The 18,695-nt window shown below is 45.0% G+C and overlaps 1 long non-coding RNA gene across 1 annotated transcript; it reads right to left on the reverse strand.

The window, feature by feature from the left end:
• Window positions 1-1,978: 1,978 nt before the first annotated feature.
• LOC140531238 (uncharacterized) lies at window positions 1,979-18,323 on the reverse strand. The gene is made up of 2 exons (XR_011976304.1): window positions 4,899-18,323; window positions 1,979-4,467 (listed from the first exon to the last, which is right to left on the reverse strand). It is a non-coding gene; the product is annotated as an uncharacterized lncRNA (long non-coding RNA).
• Between the last annotated feature and the right edge of the window lie 372 nt (window positions 18,324-18,695).

An 18,695-nucleotide genomic window follows, 5' to 3' on the forward strand; every position in this document is an offset into this window, starting at 1 on the left:
AACATGCCAATCACGGGAGTGTCGCTATGAAAAGGCAAGGAGATGGCATGGGTATACGAGTAGGCATCCCCTCTCAGTCCTGTTCGTAACTCTTTCTGGGCTCCAGAATGATGCCCACTCTACAGCTGGCCCATCCTGAAACTTTGCTCAACATCAGGGGTCTCCACCCTGGAGAAGCCCACCACTCTCCAAGCTCAATTACCACTTTACTGTTCTTGGAGACCCACCCTCTTCTTTCTCCCTTGTGTGGAGGGGCCCAGGTGGGCCTGCCTTCCATCTTCTCCTGGGCTTGTGCCTGCCTTTCTCTGTACTGCCTCCTCCGCACTGTTTGTGTCGAATGTAAGCTCCTGAAGGCAGGGAATAACTTTCTTTTTGCTCATTTCTGTTTGTATTCACAGAATTTATCCCTAGGCCAGATGAGTAGTAGTAAGCACTTAATAAGTGTTTGTTTCCTTCCTTCCAGTTGAGTACCTGAAGGAGAGTAATATGTAATCCTCCTGGAAAAATCAATTACACAGGACTTTGAATGCTAAGTTTGTATTTTAGGAAATAGGGAGCTACGGCAGCTTCTTGAGGAGGGGGATGGCAAAATCACTATAGGAAGATCAGTTTGGCAATGGTGAGGAGAAAGTATTACAGATATTGGATACAGGGAGACCAGTCGAAGGCTATTGCAATACTCTTGGCCAAACTATGGTGCTGACCATGTAGTAGAGAAAAGGGGTCAGAGGCCAAAGATATGGAGTAAATAAAATAGGCAAGACGTGGCCTACTTATAATTGAGGGAGAGGGGAGGAAGAGGAAAGAATTAAAGGAAACTCCAAGGCTGTGATCCTGGGGAAATGAAAGATGAGATTGCCCTTAAGAGAAACAGGGAAGCCGGAAGCCAGGGGGAAGGGGGAGATTAGGAGGAAAGAGTTCTCTTGTTCTCTCTCTCTCTCTCTCTCTCTCTCTCTCTCTCTCTCTCTCTCTCTCTCTCTCTCTCTCTCTCTCTCTCTCTCTCTGTCTCTCTCTCTCTGTCTCTCTCTCTCTGTCTCTCTCTCTCCCTGTCTCTCTCTCTTCCCTTCCTCTCTTCTCTTCTTTCCCTCCTCCCCTATCAGCTCTTTCTCTTTCCATCTCTTTCTATGCCTCCATCCTGCCTGTTCATCCTCAGCCCCATTGTCTCTCCCCTGTTTCACTGTGCCTTGGTCTCTTTCTCGTTCCTCATCCCTTTCTCCCCACCACCCCAGACTTTCCCCAGACTCACTGCCTTCTGAAGCTGCTGTGTCTCTTTGAGTTGCCACATGGAGATGCCCAATTGAAGAACACAGACAGGAAATGTTGTAGGAGGTCAGGAAAGGGGGAATCAGTGTGGGTTGGAGGAGGTCAGGGCAGGCTTACTGGCAAAGATGTAATCCCCAATGCCATCTAAAATGATGGTACTCTTTTCCGGAAAGGAAATGTGAAGCCCCAGAGAGACGCCTCCCATTTCCACAGAGCACTTTCCCTGCTATCCAAGGTAGGTCACAGGGTATGATCCACATTGTATGAAAGAGGACATTGAGGCTCAGTTTAGTTATGGAATTTTCCCAGTCATGCCTCTAGCAATTAGTAGGGCCAAGACTAGAATGCAGGGTTCCTGACTCAACCACCTGCAATGGGGAGCTAGGAAAGGCAGGTGGTATTGTTCTCTTTCTACAGAAGGAGAAACCAAGACTCTGAGTCAACTTCAGGAGAGGGTTTCTTTTCCTCTGGGGTCTGGTTGGTTCGATCCCAGTGTATGAGTGGGGAAACTGCCCTTTACAAGAAGGAGACTCCTCCACTTCTTTTGCAAGGCAGCTTACAAGCCTGCAGCCTGTCCGTCCAGGACTCCTACGTCTGCACCTGGTCTTGCAGGCAGTGATCAATAAACATGTATTAAGTGCCACAGAGTGGGGGTAGGGGAGAGAAACACAACTGGTTAAAGAATGAATGAGTAAAAGAATACATGAAACAGCTCCTGTTTGCAAGGTGCTTACATTCTAATGGGAGAGACTAATATACATACGTATAATTACACACAGTGAATATAAGATGAATAAATACAAATGAATTTTAAGTTGTTTAGGGAAAGGAATAAGCATTTATACAGACAGCACCTACTACAATATGAGACCCCCCTGGATGAGGCCCCTTCTGAGCCCACAGTATCCACTGGGCACTGTGTAGATGCTACTATTATGCTCATTTTACAGTTGAGGAAACTAAGGCAAACAGAGGTGAAGTGACTTGCCCAGGGCCACGCAGCTAAGCTGGTAAGTGTTCAAAGTCACATTCGAACGCTGATCGTCTCTTTTCCGGGCCCCATCATTCTATCCACTGTGACACCAACTGCTTCTAGTTAGGTACAAAGCAGTACCAAGCATTGAGAGGATGAGGAAAATACTTTTGTAGGAGGTGCATCTTGAAGGAAGAAGGATGGAGGTGAAAAGAGAGTGCATTCCAGGCATGATGATGGGAGATGGAACGTCCTTAGTGAGAATTGCAAGAAGGCTGGTTCAGCTTGACTGAAGTATATTGGGAAACGGGAGTACTGTCCTCAAAGACTTGAGAGATGGGGTTGGGAGAGTTTATATTTTTTATTCTGGACACAACAGGAAACCACTGGAGTTGTTTAAGTCAGGGAGATGACACAGTCAGATATGCTATTATGGGAAATCACTTTGGCAACTGTGTGGAAGGTACCCTTCAGCGACTGGAGACAAGGAGACCATTTGGAGGCTATTTCAATGATGCTTGCATAAAAATGGCAAGATATTTGACATAAGGGAGAGTAAGAAGTTGGGGGGGTCATGCCAAGATTATGGAAAGAGAGAAGCTTTGAAGAAGGGTGGGTTTTGGGGGTGAAAAGAGAAGCCTTGGCCAGGGTCTTCCCATCAGCACCAGGGGCTTTCAGCCACTTGTTCATAGAATTTCATTTCAGAAATGGACCTGAAAGGCCATGCTGTCCAACTTGACCAAGCATCCTTTCAGCGGCATCCTAAGTGTCATCTGGCTTTTACTGGAAGCTCCCAGTGAGGGGAAGCCCGCTACATGCTGAGGTTTGGTTGAAGGAGAGCGGGAAGGTTGAAGGTCTCTCTTCTGTCCCTCTCTAGTTCTCTCCATTGTCATTTTTCTTAATGGTCTTTATGTTTCTGTCTCTGCTTCTCTGTTCTTTCTCCCTTTCCCTCTCCTCTATCATTCTTTCCCTGACTCCATTTTTCCCTCTACATCAAGCTCGCTGTTTTCACCATCTGTCCTGCCCTAGTGTCTTTTCTGAGTTTCTCTGTGTGTGTTCTCTCATTCTCTCTTTCTCTTCCCCTCCCCTCTTCTCCTATTTTTTCCCCGCTCCTCCATCAGCTCTTTCTCTTTCCATCTCTTTCTATGCCTCTAATCTCTCCCAGATTTGCCTGTTCAACCTCAGCCCCATTGTCTCTCCTGTGTTTCACTATGCCTCAGTCTCTTTCTCATTCCTCTGCATCCCTTTCTCTCTCCCAAGCCCTCCCCAGACTCCCTGCCTTTCAAGGCTGCTGTGTCTCTTTGGTTTCTGACTCAGAGAGCACAGACATGCTGCAAGGTAATACAAAGCTTTTGCAGGACCACATGGCCCAGGCTCTAGGTGCTGTAGGAACTATTTCAAACTTCAGCTTCCCTGGGAGCCCTCCGGGGAGGGGACCTTGCCTCTTCAGAGCTGATACTGGGCCTTGGGACTCCTGGACATAGTTGAGGAATCTCCCAGGTGAGAAGAAAAGTGCAAGAATAGGGCACAGGGGGTTGAGGGAAGCCAAGGGAATTCTGGTGTTTGGTAGGTTGAGTCCTGCCTGCTGGGCCTGGGGGATGAGGGTTCTCTGGTTTGATCCAAAGCAGCTACAGCATCCTCTGAAAGCACCTGGCCGTGCTCCTATGACCCAAGGATTGTGGGGAGCTCAATGCTGTTTAGACCAAGCCTTGAGCCACCCTTTACCAACCCTTTGGCAGCATCAGTAAACAGTTCCCTGCTGGTCTCCGTCTGAACCCCAGGAAGCCTTACTGACCCTAGCATCTGGACATTGATTTTAGGAGCTTCTGGGTCTCAGGCAGCTAATGACCCAGGGAGCCAGGGCAGCAGATAGGATGTCCCATTTTACAGAAGTTCAAATGGAGACAGAAGAGACTGGCTGAAGATCATAGTAGGTCAGCTGGACTGAAGCTCGGATTTCTTGGGTCCAGTACTCTTTCCACTTGGGCAGATTATTCTTCATAGCCAGTGTCATGTAGGTTCAATTAGAAAGTAAGTTTCCTGAGGGATTGTCTTTCATTTTAATTTGTATTACTGGTGCCTACCCTGTTCCTGGCACATAGTAAATGCTCTCTGATCATCGTACGGGGTTGAGGTGCTGATGCTGAGCTGGGCCAGAGTGGGGCTATGGGTTGGGTTAAAGGATGGATCTGGGCCATGTGGGAGAGGCTCCTGAGACAGAATGGAAAACCCTGCAGAAAACAAAGAGGATTAAAACAGGTTTAAAAGAAAAAAAAGAAAAATTCTCCAAACATTCCCTTTTCCCTGTCTCTGCCTGCTATTGCCTGGAGTCCTGGGGGTGCTAATTGGTTTCCTTGACAACTGGCAGGTAATCCAAGTTTCCCTGTAGGGGAGGGAGAGCCTGAGTTTCATGGAGATGGACTCCCCAACCAACACCTGGCTATCTGGGCCACAAGAGGGCCAGATAGCCCTGGGGAGGGACCTGGAGCTCAGGACTGAAATAGAAAGAATCAAAGGGTCCCAGGGCAGGGACCCCTCTGACTTCCCCTAGAACCTGCTGGTGACCTTTTCCTCCTCCCCCTCCACCACCCTGCTAGAATTCAGGAAATGTGAAAGAAAGAGTAACCTGGAACCAAGTTCAAATCTAGCCTCAGATACTCACTAACTTTGTCTTCTAACAAGAAATCATGGGCAACTCTTGGATTCTTCATGGACTATACGGCCCATGGGGTTTTCTTGGCAAAGGTGCTGGAGGGCTTTGCCTTTTCCTTCTCTAGTGGATTAAGGCAAGCAAAAGTTAAGTGACTTACCCAGGGTTACGCAGCTAGCAAGCACCTGAGGCAGAATTAGAATTCAGGTCTTCTTGACTCTAGACCCAGCATTCTGCCCATAGAGCCATTTAGCTGCCCAAGTCTAGTGGCATTTTATTAATACTTATACCCTTGATTACCTTCTCCCCATGGATACTCTCTCCCCTGTGGGTTTTTATGACTCTTCTCAGCTCTCTTCCTATCTGATGGACCCCATCTTCTTTCATTAGACCTTCAACTATGTGACATCTAAGAAGATGCCCTTCAAGATGCTACCCTGGACCCTCTGCTCTTTCCTGTTTATGGTCTCTCACTTGGTGATCTTATCAGCTCCTATAGATTCAATGATCATTTCTGTACAGATGATTCCTAGATTCATTTATCCAGCCCTGGTCTCTCTCTCTCTCCCCAGCATCACCAGCTACCTGTTGGATGTCTTGAACTTCCTGACCCATAGCATCTCAAAGCCAAATATCCAAAGCAGACTCACAGTCTTCCCCAAACTCCTCCCTTTTTCCCAGCTCTCCTTTCATGATCAGAGATGCTACTATGCTCCCAGTCAATCAGGCTTGAAACCTCACTGTCATTCTTGACTCCTCACTCTTGCTCATACCACACATCCAACCCATTGCCAAAATTTATTCTCTCTCCCTTCACAATATGTCTCATGTACTCCTCCTCCCCCTAGGATGAGCCTTCATCCCCTCATGCTTGATCTACTGCAATAGCCAGGAAAGTGCTGGAACAAGCAAGCTCTAACTACCTCCCAAGAGGGGATGAGCATTTACTCCTTAGAGATGGGCAAATGCTACAAACTGGGGCATAATTTATACTTTGTTGATCATCTAGACTTAAAAATGATGGGAAAATGTCAATAATGAAATTTAAAATGAGAAGTATGTCGTATGTTCAATTTTTTTAGAAAGCTGGTAGTTAAACACTGATGTGCCCACTTCTGTTCACTTCCTGTTCCACATACTGAAGAACAGGTCTGACTTTTTCACTCCCCAGTTCAATTAACTTCAGTGGCTCCCTATTATCTCCAGGGTCAAATATCAAGCCCTTTGTCTGGCATCTCAAGATCTTCACAACCTGGCCTCTTTCTACCTTTGTCACCTCCTCATGCTTTACTCCTCTTTGCATCCTCTCCAGAGCCACCAGCCTGTCCCATTTGTTGTTCCTTGCACGGGGTGCTTGTCCCTTCTGTCTTTGCCTTTGGTTTTTTTATGTGTTTTCCCTATAGCTGGCATGATTTCTCTGCTTCTGACCCTTAGAGCCCCTGCTCCCATGAAGATTCAGCCCAAGCAACAGGTCTTTTCCTGGTCCTCTGAAGTGCTAGCTCTTCTAAGGCTGTCCCATCTACCCTACCTTTATCTTTTATTTCCTCCCCTTCCAACCTCCTCCCATTAGAATGTAAACTTCTTCAGGGCAGGGACATCTGCAGCAAGCTCCTACTACCTCCCAAGAGGAGATAGGAGGAGGTTTGTGCTCACAGCAAGCTTTTAATAAGATGCTTGTGGATTGATTGAGAGTTGTGTGACCTTGCAAGTCCCTTCAGCTCCATTTTCTCATCAGCAGGATGCAGGGTTAACCATATGGTTCTTGAGCTATGATCTCTCTAAGCTGGGGACATCTTAGAACATAGAACATAGGCTAAACTACATGGTTCTTGAGCTATTATCTATCTAAGCCAAGAGGAACCTTTGAATATAGAACATAGAAAGTCAGTGCTGGGAGGGAGCCTAGACCACAGAAAGTCAGAACTGGGAGGTCATCCAGTTCAATTTCCTCATTTTACTAATGGAGAATCTTGGGACCAGTGAAGTCCCTTGCCCTGCCTAGAAGGTCCTTTCCATCCTCAATACCCCTTCTCACCTCCAGCCAGTCTGTGACTGAGTCGAGACTTGAACACAGGTCTCCTGACCTCCAGGCCAGTGCTGTGTTGACAGTGGTGCTCTTTTTCTCATGAAATCAGAATGCACCTAATTATCACTTATCTTAGTTACCCTAGCACAGGGAAAGATAGGGTAGTTAGGAGACCTTGGTTCAAAGCCTGGCTTGGCTTCTATTCTTCTGTAGCCTCACTTTCCCCCTGTGTAGCTCCACCTAGGACCAGAGAGAGGAATGAAGGAGATGAGCAGAGTGGATGGCTTTGGAAAGTTTTACATGGACAAGGAGGTGACTCATCCTGTTTGTTCCTTCTCCACCAAGCTGGAGTCCCCTGTGTCTGTGCTGGGCCCTGCTCACTCTGTACCAGGGGAGATCAGGAAGGGGGTGGATCAGATTCTACCAGGGCACACACATAGACACAAGAGCATTGTTCCCCACACTGGGGCAGGCAGAGCAGCCAGAGAGCCCATGGGTGACATTGAGTGGTGTCTGTGTGTGGCAGGCTGGGGGCTGGGCTCTCACCCCTGGCCCCTACCCAGGTCCTGGCCCCTTCCCTGCTCTAGCTAATCATATAAGTGCCTGGCAGTGCTGGTATTACCACAGATCAGCATAGAAAATGTCTCTCCCTGGGGATGGGACAAGGCCCCTAGCACGGAAGAAAATGGTCGTGAACCTGATTAGAGAGAGACTTGGTGGGGGAGGGGGCACATTCGGCTTTTCCCTACCTTTGTGTAACCTGGAATTACCTCTTCACGCCACTATATCTCTTATACTCCCAGGTTCAGCTCATGCCACTGACTCCAGGAAGCCTTCCCTGACTGGCCCCATTTTTGCTGATTTCTCCCTTTTGTTACGTTGTCTGAATTACATTTATCTCTGTAACTAAGAGCCAAAAATGAGAAAAGAGAACCTACCTGTCCCTTTCCCTCCTCTCCTCCCTACCTGTAGGAGGCTAGCCCCTCTAGCAGGAATGGAGATGGGGCTTAGGGCCCTACTGCTTCCTTCCCTCCATGGATGAGGCTGGGTGGAGTTTCAAAGGCTTAGAAAGGCTGTCACAGATGTAGACCGCAGACCCCCAAGCACTCCTCAGGCTGGGTCTCCCTGGCTATCCTTGGTGATCTACATACCCACTGTCAGCACCTATGACCCCCATATAATAGATGTAGAAATTAAGGCCTGGTTTCTCTAGTCAAAGGAGCTGTTTGTTGAGTTGAATTTAGCCGAAGGCACTGAGTGCCTAAGTCTGAGCGGAGGAGGTAGGCTGGAGTCAGGTGGGGAGGGCCCAACATTCTCTGGGTGCTGTCACACAGGAGGGGCCTGGCTCGTTAGGACTTGTCTGCCCCCAGCCCTTCCCTCCTTCTTGGGCTGGGCTCAGACACTGACTCATCCATGGACTGGGTAGGTCAGAGGGGACCGGAGGGGTGGCAGAGCCAAATCCAACTCTATCTCTATCTGTGAAATGGGAACAAAATGAATTTGTCATTCATTCATTCAATAAATATTTATTAAGTACTGTGTTGTGAGTATATAGATGAAAAATAATTCCATTCCCCAAGGAACTGAACACCTCACATGTAACCAGCCCTGTCAATGGACCTTGACATGAGAGTCAGGAGCAGGGGAAATCACTACCAGACAAGGAAGACAAGACTCCCATAGGAACAGATAACGCAACTCCAGGCAGTCTATACTAAGGGCATAGCCAACAAGTGATCTAGATATAAGGGCTATGGGAAATTCACAAGACCAAGGGCTTTCAGTAGGCTGGCAGGTGAACAGGGACCACACTTGATCTTGGCCATGAGGGACTGCCCATGCTTGCTGGGGGCCTGGCTGGGTCTGGGGTCATGGGCTCTGTTCTCCCAGTCTTAGGGCTGTGATGCTGATTGTTGGGGAGGGGAGAAGGGGCAGCCTGAGAACTCAGGGGAACCCCCAGCTTTTCACATTGTTCTCTTTCCTGTCTTGTATTTTGTTCCTCTGTTTATCTCTTGTTCTTGGTCTTCCTCCCTATCTCTGTCTCTCTCTCTTCCTGTCCCCTTGGATCAGTCTCTCTGAATCTCTCTCTTCTCCTTCTCAATCTCCTTCTCCCTGGCTTCCATTTCTTCCTCTTGACTCTTCTTGCTTTCTTCTGTATCTCTCCTTGTCTCTCCTCTCTCCTAACTCTGTCCAGCTATTTTACTCCATGTCCTTCTCCCAGTCTCTGTTCAGTAGTCAAGGTTCTTCTCCCACGCCACTGACCTCATCCCAGATCCAAGTGACCTGGAGACTGAAGTGCACCCTCAGGAGGGTTGATGGAGTCTCCAGAGAGGAACTGAGCATGACCCCTTTGACCCACACCCTGACTTTCTCAGGCCTGAGCCTGAAAGGGTTGAGATGAAGGGAAGTAGGGGGATGATTGCTAGGCTTTCAATTCTGGACTCTGAACACTTAGGGATCACAGTTGAACAGGAAGTAGCTTAGCTGGGGAAATCCCCGGGAAAGTCTGCCTTTCTTCCTAGAATCTGAAAGCTAGAGTTGGATTTCAAGATTCCCAAGGTAAAAGCAGATGCATCGAAGCAGACTCTTAGAGAAAAGGGACCCGTCCAGAGCTTGTCCACCTGCCTGAACACTAGCAGTGGTGAAATAGGGGTTCTAGACCTGGGAACTGGACAACCCAAGCCACACAGGGACTCAGCCTGGCTCAGAGTTAACACTGGCCATGCCCTCTCTACTTGGGAACTGGGAGATAAAATCAACATTTCCAACACAGCACCTCTTCTGAGCCCCTAGGCTTCAAGACCCAGCTTGTCCTGACTAATTCTGTCTTGTCGTTTTCCTTCTAGATTTTGTGAGAAAGAATGCTGGATTTGGAGTGAGACAACCTGGGTTTACACGGAGGCTCTGCTGCTTGATACCTGTGTGATCTAGGGAAAGTTAAGACTTCCCCAAGCCGCAGTTCCTTCATTGGTAAAAAGATGGGAGTTTGATACATGACCTCCTTGCAGTTATAAATAACTGTTGCTGAGCTCCAGAACATTACAGAAGGGATCAGATCATGTAGATCTGCATCCCTTCTTGTTCCTGTTCTCCAGTTGTTTCTTGTCTGAGAGCCTATCCTCCCCCAGACTGTGAGCATCGTGGGGGCAGAACCTTGTTGGCAGTTCAGACTAGGGAGACCCTGAGAGCAGGGCTTTGTCTCCTACCTCAGACTGACAGAATCCTTAGGCCTATCCCTTAACTCTCCCTCCCAGATTGGGGGGGGGGGGCCTTCCTGAGAGCAGAGCTTTGTCTCTTCACCTCAGACTAGGGATATCCTGAGAATATTTTCCTGTCTCCTTCCTCTAACTGGCAGCTTCTTGAAAGCAGGGTCTTGCCCCTTCCCCGTATTAGACCAGGGACTCTGTGTTTTACTTCTGTCTCTCACCTAGATTTTAAGGTTTGGTTTGGGGCAGGGAAAGAGAAGAAAGAGATGGTTAATGCACATGGCCTTCCAGTCATCATTCTGCCCCCTCATTTCCCAGACAGGCAGGGCCTTGGCTCTCTGACTGCCCCAGGGAAGGTTCCACAGGCCACGTCACCAGTGTTGGGGCCTCTGACTCCTGGCTCTCCATGCCCATTCTGTCCCAGGGCAACATTGTCCCAGAAATTGTCCTCTGTGATATCATTTCTGCCCAAGGCTCATTACTTAATGACTGTCATTAATCACTCCTTCATAGAGAGGACAGGGGGTGGTCACCATTATCTGGGCAGCTCTATTGGGTGCCTTGGAGAGGACTTTGGCAACCCTCACTTAGGCTGCCAGCTGAGCCCTTGACAAGTTTCTCTCACAGCCAGACCCTGGTTCTTGAACCTTCTACGACCTTAGAAACACCTTGCAAAGATGCCCAGTTGAGGACTGACCAAGGGAGTATGGATGGTTCAGTACAGCCCATTCTTACTGATGGGGACTCAGTATCAAACCCATGACGTCCTCAAAGGGGTAAGGAGTTTTAGCTTCCTATCTTAAGGATGGCATTCTGTGGGACTATCTATACGCCCTTACCAAGGCCTTGAATGAAGGCATAGAGGTCATGCTCACCAAATCTGTAGATGATAGAAAGTGGAAGGGGCAGCTAATATATTGAATGGAAGATTCAAGTTCCAAAAAAATCTTGACAGGACAGAAAGATGGTTCTCAAACCACAGATTACATATGACATATTATCTACATATATGCTAACAAACTTGAGAAAACAAAAGAAATAGAGGATACCTTCAAAAACGTAAAATAACAAACTATCAGAAAACTAGATAGAAATTTTAAATAACTCAATCTTTAAAAAACAGATCTAATTGTAAAGACACTACCAAAGTAAAAAACTCCTGGTCCAGGAGAATTCTATCAAACTTTTAGAGAACAGTCAGTATCCATACTCCAAAAACTGAGAAGAAAACACTTTACCTGAATCCCTTTGTAATACAAATATTGTCCTAATATCAAAACCAAGGAAAGATAAAACACAAAAAGAAAATTATAGACCAATATCATAAATGAGCATTGAGTCACAAATATTAAACAAAATCCTATCAGACAACAGCAATTTATCCAATAGACCGTTCATTATGACTAATTGAAATTTATATCAGGGATGCAAGAATGGTTCAATATTAAGAAAATAAGCATGATTAGTCATATTAAAGAATAAAATATCTAAAACTACATGATCATCTTAGTGGATGCAGAAAAAGACTTTGACAAAGTACAACCCTTTATGCTAAAATCCCTACGAAGTTTAGAGATACAGGGACTTTTTTTAGTATCGTAGAAAGCATCTATCTAAAATCAAAAGCAAGCATCATATGCAAAGAGAGAGAAATTAATGGCATAAAGACAGGTAAAGAGGAGATGAAACTATCCCTATTTACCAATGATATAATAGTGTATCTGGGAAATCCTAGAGAATCAGCAAAGATACTACTTGAGACAATGAATAATTTTAGAAAAGTTGCAGGCTACACAATAAATGCTCAAAAATCAACAGCCTTTCTACCTAATAATAACAAAACACAAAAAGTAATAATAGAGAAATCAAATAACTACAAAATGTGTAAAATATCTGGGGATTGACCCACCAAAATACATACAAAAATATTTATCTAGATTCAATTACAGTGTTCCTTAAAGAAATAAAGAACAACTTAAAAGGCTGGGGGAATATTCAGTGTTCATGGTTAGGCTGTGCTAACATAATTAAAATGAAAATATTATCAAAATGAATTTACACTTTTAATGCTAGACCAATCAAATTACTTTTATAGATCTCTATAAGACAAAAACAATCTAGATCTAGAAGATCAAGGGAGATTATAAAAAGAAGCACAGATGAAGGGGGACTAACCCTTGCAGACTTCACGCTGTATTATAAAGCAGCAGTCATCAAAGCCATCTGGTATTGGATAAAAAAAAAAATAGAGATGAATTAATGGAATAAACTAGACAAGGGAGAATCAGCAACAATGGAACTTGATAACCCAGTGTTTAATAAAGTGAAAAACACAAATTACCTAAGAAAAATCTCCTTATTTGATAAGAAAAAAAAAGGGCTGGGAAAATTGGAAAGCTATTTGGCAGAAATTATATTTAGACTAACATTTTATACCATACTCCAGAATGCATTCTAAATGGATCTTGATGATAAATATCATATCATTTAAAAATTGGAAGATAAATCATATACCTCTCACAGCTATGGGTAAGAGATAGACTTTTTAACCAAACAAAAGATACTGGCAATTACAAATGATAAAACATATAACTTTGTTTACTTGAAACTGAAAAGCTTCAGTACAGACAAAATTTATGAACATCAGATAAGAAGGAAAGTGGTCAGAGACTCTGAACCTAAGAGCCTTGGATTCCTAGAGCAGAATCCCCCAAACCACCAGATCTGCTTCCAGTTCAGCACCCACAGCCATCATTGAGGGGGAGGAATCACTGTGGAGAAGAGACCTACCTTCCTTATCACCAACAACATCCAAGGACCAACTGCCACCAATGGATGGATAAGCCCAGGAACTCTTGGGGATGGAAGCACACCTTCCCCCAAATTATTGGTTTTACTTCTAGTCCAGTCCCTGGTGAAGGGGTTGACTATCCCTACCAATTGCCTCTCTCAGTTTTGGAAAGCCAACCTAGCTAAAGCAACAGGGCATCTTGTGGGGAAAATGAGAAGGGAAGAAGTATTTTTATATGTGCCAGGAATTGTGCTAAGCAATTTTACAAATGTCATCTCATTTGATCCTTACAACAACCCTGTGAGGCAGATCCAATTATTATAATACCCATTTTTACAGTGGAAAGAATTAAAGCAAAGATTAAGTCATTTGCCCAGGGTCACACAACCCATAAGTGTATGAGGCTGGATTTGAATTCAGGTCTTCCTGATTCCAAGCCCAATACTCTATCCATTGAGCCACTAGCTTCCTCTATGGGAGGCAATATGTGCCAGAAAAATTGAAGTGTCATCACCACAGCCACTATTTCCCCTCAGACCATGCCAGAGACAGCCCAAGACCCTGAACTCTTGGGAATAGCAATGCTTCCAGCCCAGTGCCCCCAGCTGCCATCCTGGGCATCAATTCCTCCAGGGGATGCAGCCTTGCAATAGCTCCTGAAGAGGCTGTAGTCATATCTATTGAAACTCCAGAAAGTTTTTGCCACCAAAATCCTCGGCATTGTCAAGGTTCAGTATCAGAAACTGATGAGATTTCGTCAGTGGAAATACAGTGAGAGAAGATGCATCCACATCCGCTTTGGTGCTGTACCCTAAGGACCATGGGACCTTTCTATCTCATTTGCACCTGAAACCTTCCATGTGTGTTGTTTCCTCTGTTAGACTTTGGGCTTCTGAAGAACAGGGACTGTCTTACTTTTCTGTGGCACATGGTAAGTCCTTAATATTCATTCATTCACATATTCTTTCAAATATCTTGGCTGTCATCCTTGTGTGCTCACTCTCCCTCCCCCCACATATCCAATCAGTTGCCAAATTTTGCTGTTCTTACTTCCATGGTATCTCTTGAACTATGTGACCACTTGGAACAAAAAATAGCAAATTCATGGACGAGGGTCTCTCCACCTCAGTACTTAAGCAAAACCTTAGACGTGGGAATAGAGGATGGGGAGTGGGGGGTAGAGAAGGAGGAGTGAGAGAGGGGTGATGTCCACTGGGGATCAAGAGCTGACAGGTGGAGAGGTTCAGTGGGACCAGGCTGTGGCTGAGTTCTCTTTGCTCACCCTTCCTTGGACCTCTATCTTTTATCTTCATTCCTCCATCCCCCTCAACACAGACCCAGGAGAAACTCCAAACCTTCCATCTCTCAGAGAGCTCTCTGAAAAGGGAAGCCACCCAAGTGTGGCCTCACACACCTCTCTGGTCTAGGCTTTGGGCTCTGCCTCACCCCTAGTCTGCTCTTAGGCATATGCTTTTGGCTCTTGGATGAAAGGACAAAGCTTCAGTTTTACCAGGTTTTGGCAGGCCAGCTGGCCCCAGAACACCTCTGCCAGCCCCTGCTGGCTTCACTGCCAAGAAAACTCAGACGACTCTCTCCTTCCCACCTTTCCCTGTTCTTCTAGCTTTCCCTGCCTCCTCTTCCTCTCAGTAATTTTGATTAAACTATCAGATGATAAAACAACCCTACAATTCCCTCTTTACTTGCTAGGTATGAAGAACTATTTGGCTAGTGTTGTCTGACCCTGACCTGGGTCTTCCTACTCTGTCCCACTTACCTCCTCTTTTAGTTAATAGGGTAGGGTTGAAGTAGGTTTAGTCACGAATGGCAGGGAACCATCTCATCCAATCTCTTCATTTTTACATATGGGGAAACTCAGTCCTAGAGAAATGATATAACTGGGCCACAGTCATAAATGGGGTAGTAAGATTCAGAGGTGAATCTTACCTGATTTCCTGGTCTCCTGGTCAATCTTAGGTCAACCCTTACTGGGCAGGCTGAGGGCTTGGGAGACCCCAGGGATGGAGGATAGGAATGAGGAAGTTGGTCTCATCAGAAGAAAGAAGACTGAAATCTAGATCTAAAAAAAACCCCAAACAAACATAAAAACCACCAACCCAACCTAGCCCTGGCTCCAAGAGTCACATACCTCAGATCAACAGATCTCTTAAGCACAAGTCTGCCATATTGCAACTCCAGCCCAGGAAATAGGGGCAGGAGCCCCACAGGAGGTGAGTTGCTGTGGAAGTTGGTTCCTGGGTCCCCAAGATCTCTTCTTAATCTATGGAAGATAATGCCTCCTGCAGGACCCAAAGCTAGAGACTGAGAGTGTCAGAGAGAACACCTTTCTAGTGAACAACTGGAGATGTCGGATCATTCTTCTTCAGTTCCACTGCTGTCTTTGTTTAAATGAAGGGGCAGGAAATGAAGAGGAAAACATTTAAAATCAGTCAATCAGTCAATAAACATTTGCTAAACACCTACTATGTTCCAGGCATTGAGCTAAGCTTGAGAGATACAACAAAAGCCAAAAGACGGTCCCTGCCCAGGAGGAGCTCCCAGTCTAATGGGGGGGAGGGGCAGATAGCATGCGAACAACCGCATACAAACCACCTGTATCTGGGATAAATTGGATAATCTGTTGATTAACAGAGGGAAGGCACTGGAATTAAGGGAGATCAGGAGTGACTTCATGTAGAAGGTGATGAATGAGCCATGTTCTTTTTTTATTTAAATACAGGGGGATGGAGCCAAGATGGCAGAATAGAAAGATGCATATATTCTAGTGCTTCCCCCACTGCCCACAAAATACCTGTAAAAAATGACTCTCAACAAATTCTAGAGCAGCAGAAGCCACAGAATGACAGAGTGAAAGAGATTTCCAGACAAAGGTAACCTGGAAGGCCGACAGGAAAGGTCTACCCCACAGGATGCTGAGTGGAGCAGAGCCCAGCCCTGGCCACATGGCACCGGGAGGAACAGGACTGGAACAGGTCTCTGGGGCAGTCTCCCCAGCAGGGAGGGTCCCAGATCCCTCAACCCACAAGCAACAAAGAAAGTTTCAAAGGTCAGTGTGGAAGGGCTTTCCCAGCTGGGTGAGAGGGGAGCAGGGTCCCCCCAGCACTGGCTGCAGGCCGTAGCAGAGGTGGCAGCAGCAGCAGCAGCAGACAGCAACGGTGGCCACAAAAGCAGCCTGGGTCCATTGTCCAAGCAGCTCAGTTTAAAGCCTTTGGTGGGACTGAGCAGGGGATCAGCCCTGAGTGGCGGCCCCACCCCCACCAAAAGCCCCTGGGGGAATTGAGCAGCTGATCTGAATCTCAGCCCTGAGTACAGTCTTGGGAGGAAGAGGAGCACTAGGACCCTCCTCTTGACAAAAGATTCAGAAGTCAAGTAACTGGCTGGAAAAAATGCCCAAAAAAGGGAAAAAAAATAAGACCATAGAAGGTTACTTTCTTGGTGAACATGTATCTCCTTCCATCCTTTCAGTTGAGGAAGAACAATGCATACTGTCATAGGAAGTCAAGGCTTCTGCCTCCAGTACCTCCAAAATGAATATGAAATGGGCTCAGGCCATAGAAGAGCTTGAAAAGCATGTCAACAGCCTGCTAAAGGAGAACCAAAAAATGTTGAGGAAAATAACACCTTTAAAAACAGGCTAACTCAATTGGCAAAAGAGGTCCAAAAAGCCAATGAGGAGAAGAAGACTTTAAAAAGCAGAATTAGCCAAATGGAAAAGGAGGTTCAAGAGTTCACTGAAGAAAACAGTTCTTTAAAAATGAGAATGGAGCTGAGGGAAGCTAATGACTATATGATAAACCAAGAAGTTACAAAACAAAACCAAAAGATTGAAAAAAATAGAAGATATTGTGAAACATCTCATTGGAAAAACAACTGAGCTAGAAAATAGATCCAGGACAGACAATTTAAAAATTATGGGACTACCTGAAAGCCATGATCAAAAAAAAGACCCTAGACATTATCTTTTATGAAATTATCAAGGAAAACTGCCCTAATATTCTAGAACCACAGGGCAAAATAAATATTGAAAGAATCCACCGATCACCTCTGAAAGAGACCAAAAAGAGAAACTCCTAGGAACATTGTGGCCAAATTTCAGAGTTCCCAGGTCAAGGAGAAAACATTGCAAGCAGCTAGAAAGAAACAATTCGAGTCTTGTGGAAATACAATCAGGATAACACAGGATCTGGCAACTTCAACATTAAGGAACTAAAGGATTTAGAATAGGATATTCCAGAAGTCAAAGGAACTGGTATTAAAACCAAGAATCACCTACCCAGTAAAACTGAGTGTAATACTTCAAGGGAAAAAATGGTCATTCAATGATATAGAGGACTTTCAAGTATTCATGAGGAAAAGACGAGAACTGAATAGAAAATTTGACTTTCAAACACAAGAGTCAAGAGAAGCATGAAAAGGTAAACAGGAAAGAGAAATCATAAAGGACTTTCTAAAGCTGAACTGTTTACATTCCTACATGGAAAGATAATATGTGTAACTCTTGAAACTTTTCTCAGTATTTGGGTAGGGGGAGGGATTATAGACACACATACACACACATATAGACAGAGAGTATAGGTTGAGTTGAATCAGAAGAGATGATAGCCATAAAAAATAAAATAAAATTAAGGGGTAACAGAGGAAAATATTTGAAGGAGAAAGGGAGAAATGGAATGGGGCAGACTATCACTCATAAAAGAGATAAGAAAAATCTTTTTCAATGGAGGAGAAAAGGGAAGGTGAGAGGGGAAAAGTGAAGCTTACTCTCTTCACATTTGACTTAAGAAGGGAATAACATGCCCACTAAATTTGGTATAAAAATCTATCTTACACTACAGGAAAGTAGGGGAGAAGGGGACAAGTAGGGTGAGGGGGATGAGAGAAGGAAGGGCAAATGGGAGAAAGGAGTAACTAGAAATAAACACTTTCGGGAAGGGACAAGGTCAAATAGGAGAATAGAAAAAAGGAGGGGACAGAGTAGGATGGAGGGCAATATAGTTAGTCTTACACAGCATGAATTTTATGGAAGTCTTTTGCAAAATGACACATATATAGCCTGTATTGAATTGCTTGCCTTCGCAGTGGGGTTGGGTGGGGAGGGAGGAAGGGAGAGAAGTTGGAATTCAAAGTATTAGAAACGAATGTTGAGAATTGTTATTGCATATAACTGGGAAATAAGAAATACAGATAATGGGGTATAGAAATTTATCTTGCCCTTCAAAAAAAGAGAGAAGATGGGGATAAGGGAAGGGTGGGGTGTGACAGAAGGGAGAGCACATTGAGGAAAGGGGTAATCAGAATGCAAGGTGTTATGGAGTGGGGGGAGGGGAGAGGTGGGGAGAAAATTTGGAACTCAAAATTTTATGGAAATGAATTTTATGGAAATGAATGTTGAAATCTAAAAATAAATAAATGAAACTATTAAAAAAACAAAAAAGTAAACTTAAATACAAAATAAGAAAAGAAAAAACTATGCACATAGCAGCACATAAGAGAAGATTAAATATAAAACAATAAATTTTCATTTCAAGAAAACCTATATAAAAAATACTACACATAGTTTTCAGAGCTGCCCAGCTTTTCTTTGCTTCCTGGTTGGGTTTCTTTTTTTCTCTGCTGTGCACTTTTAACTTTATTTTTTTCCCCTCACTTCTGCTCCCACTCCCACCCCAAAAAGGCTACAGTTAAGCCTAGTTATCTCCCAACTGCATCTTATAATCTGGGCATGCTCTCTTGGGTCCTTCTAGCCTTGATGTTCTCTGATTTTATCT

This window comes from Notamacropus eugenii, chromosome 1 (genome assembly GCF_028372415.1).
Source record: "Notamacropus eugenii isolate mMacEug1 chromosome 1, mMacEug1.pri_v2, whole genome shotgun sequence".
NCBI classification, from domain to species: Eukaryota; Metazoa; Chordata; class Mammalia; order Diprotodontia; family Macropodidae; genus Notamacropus; species Notamacropus eugenii.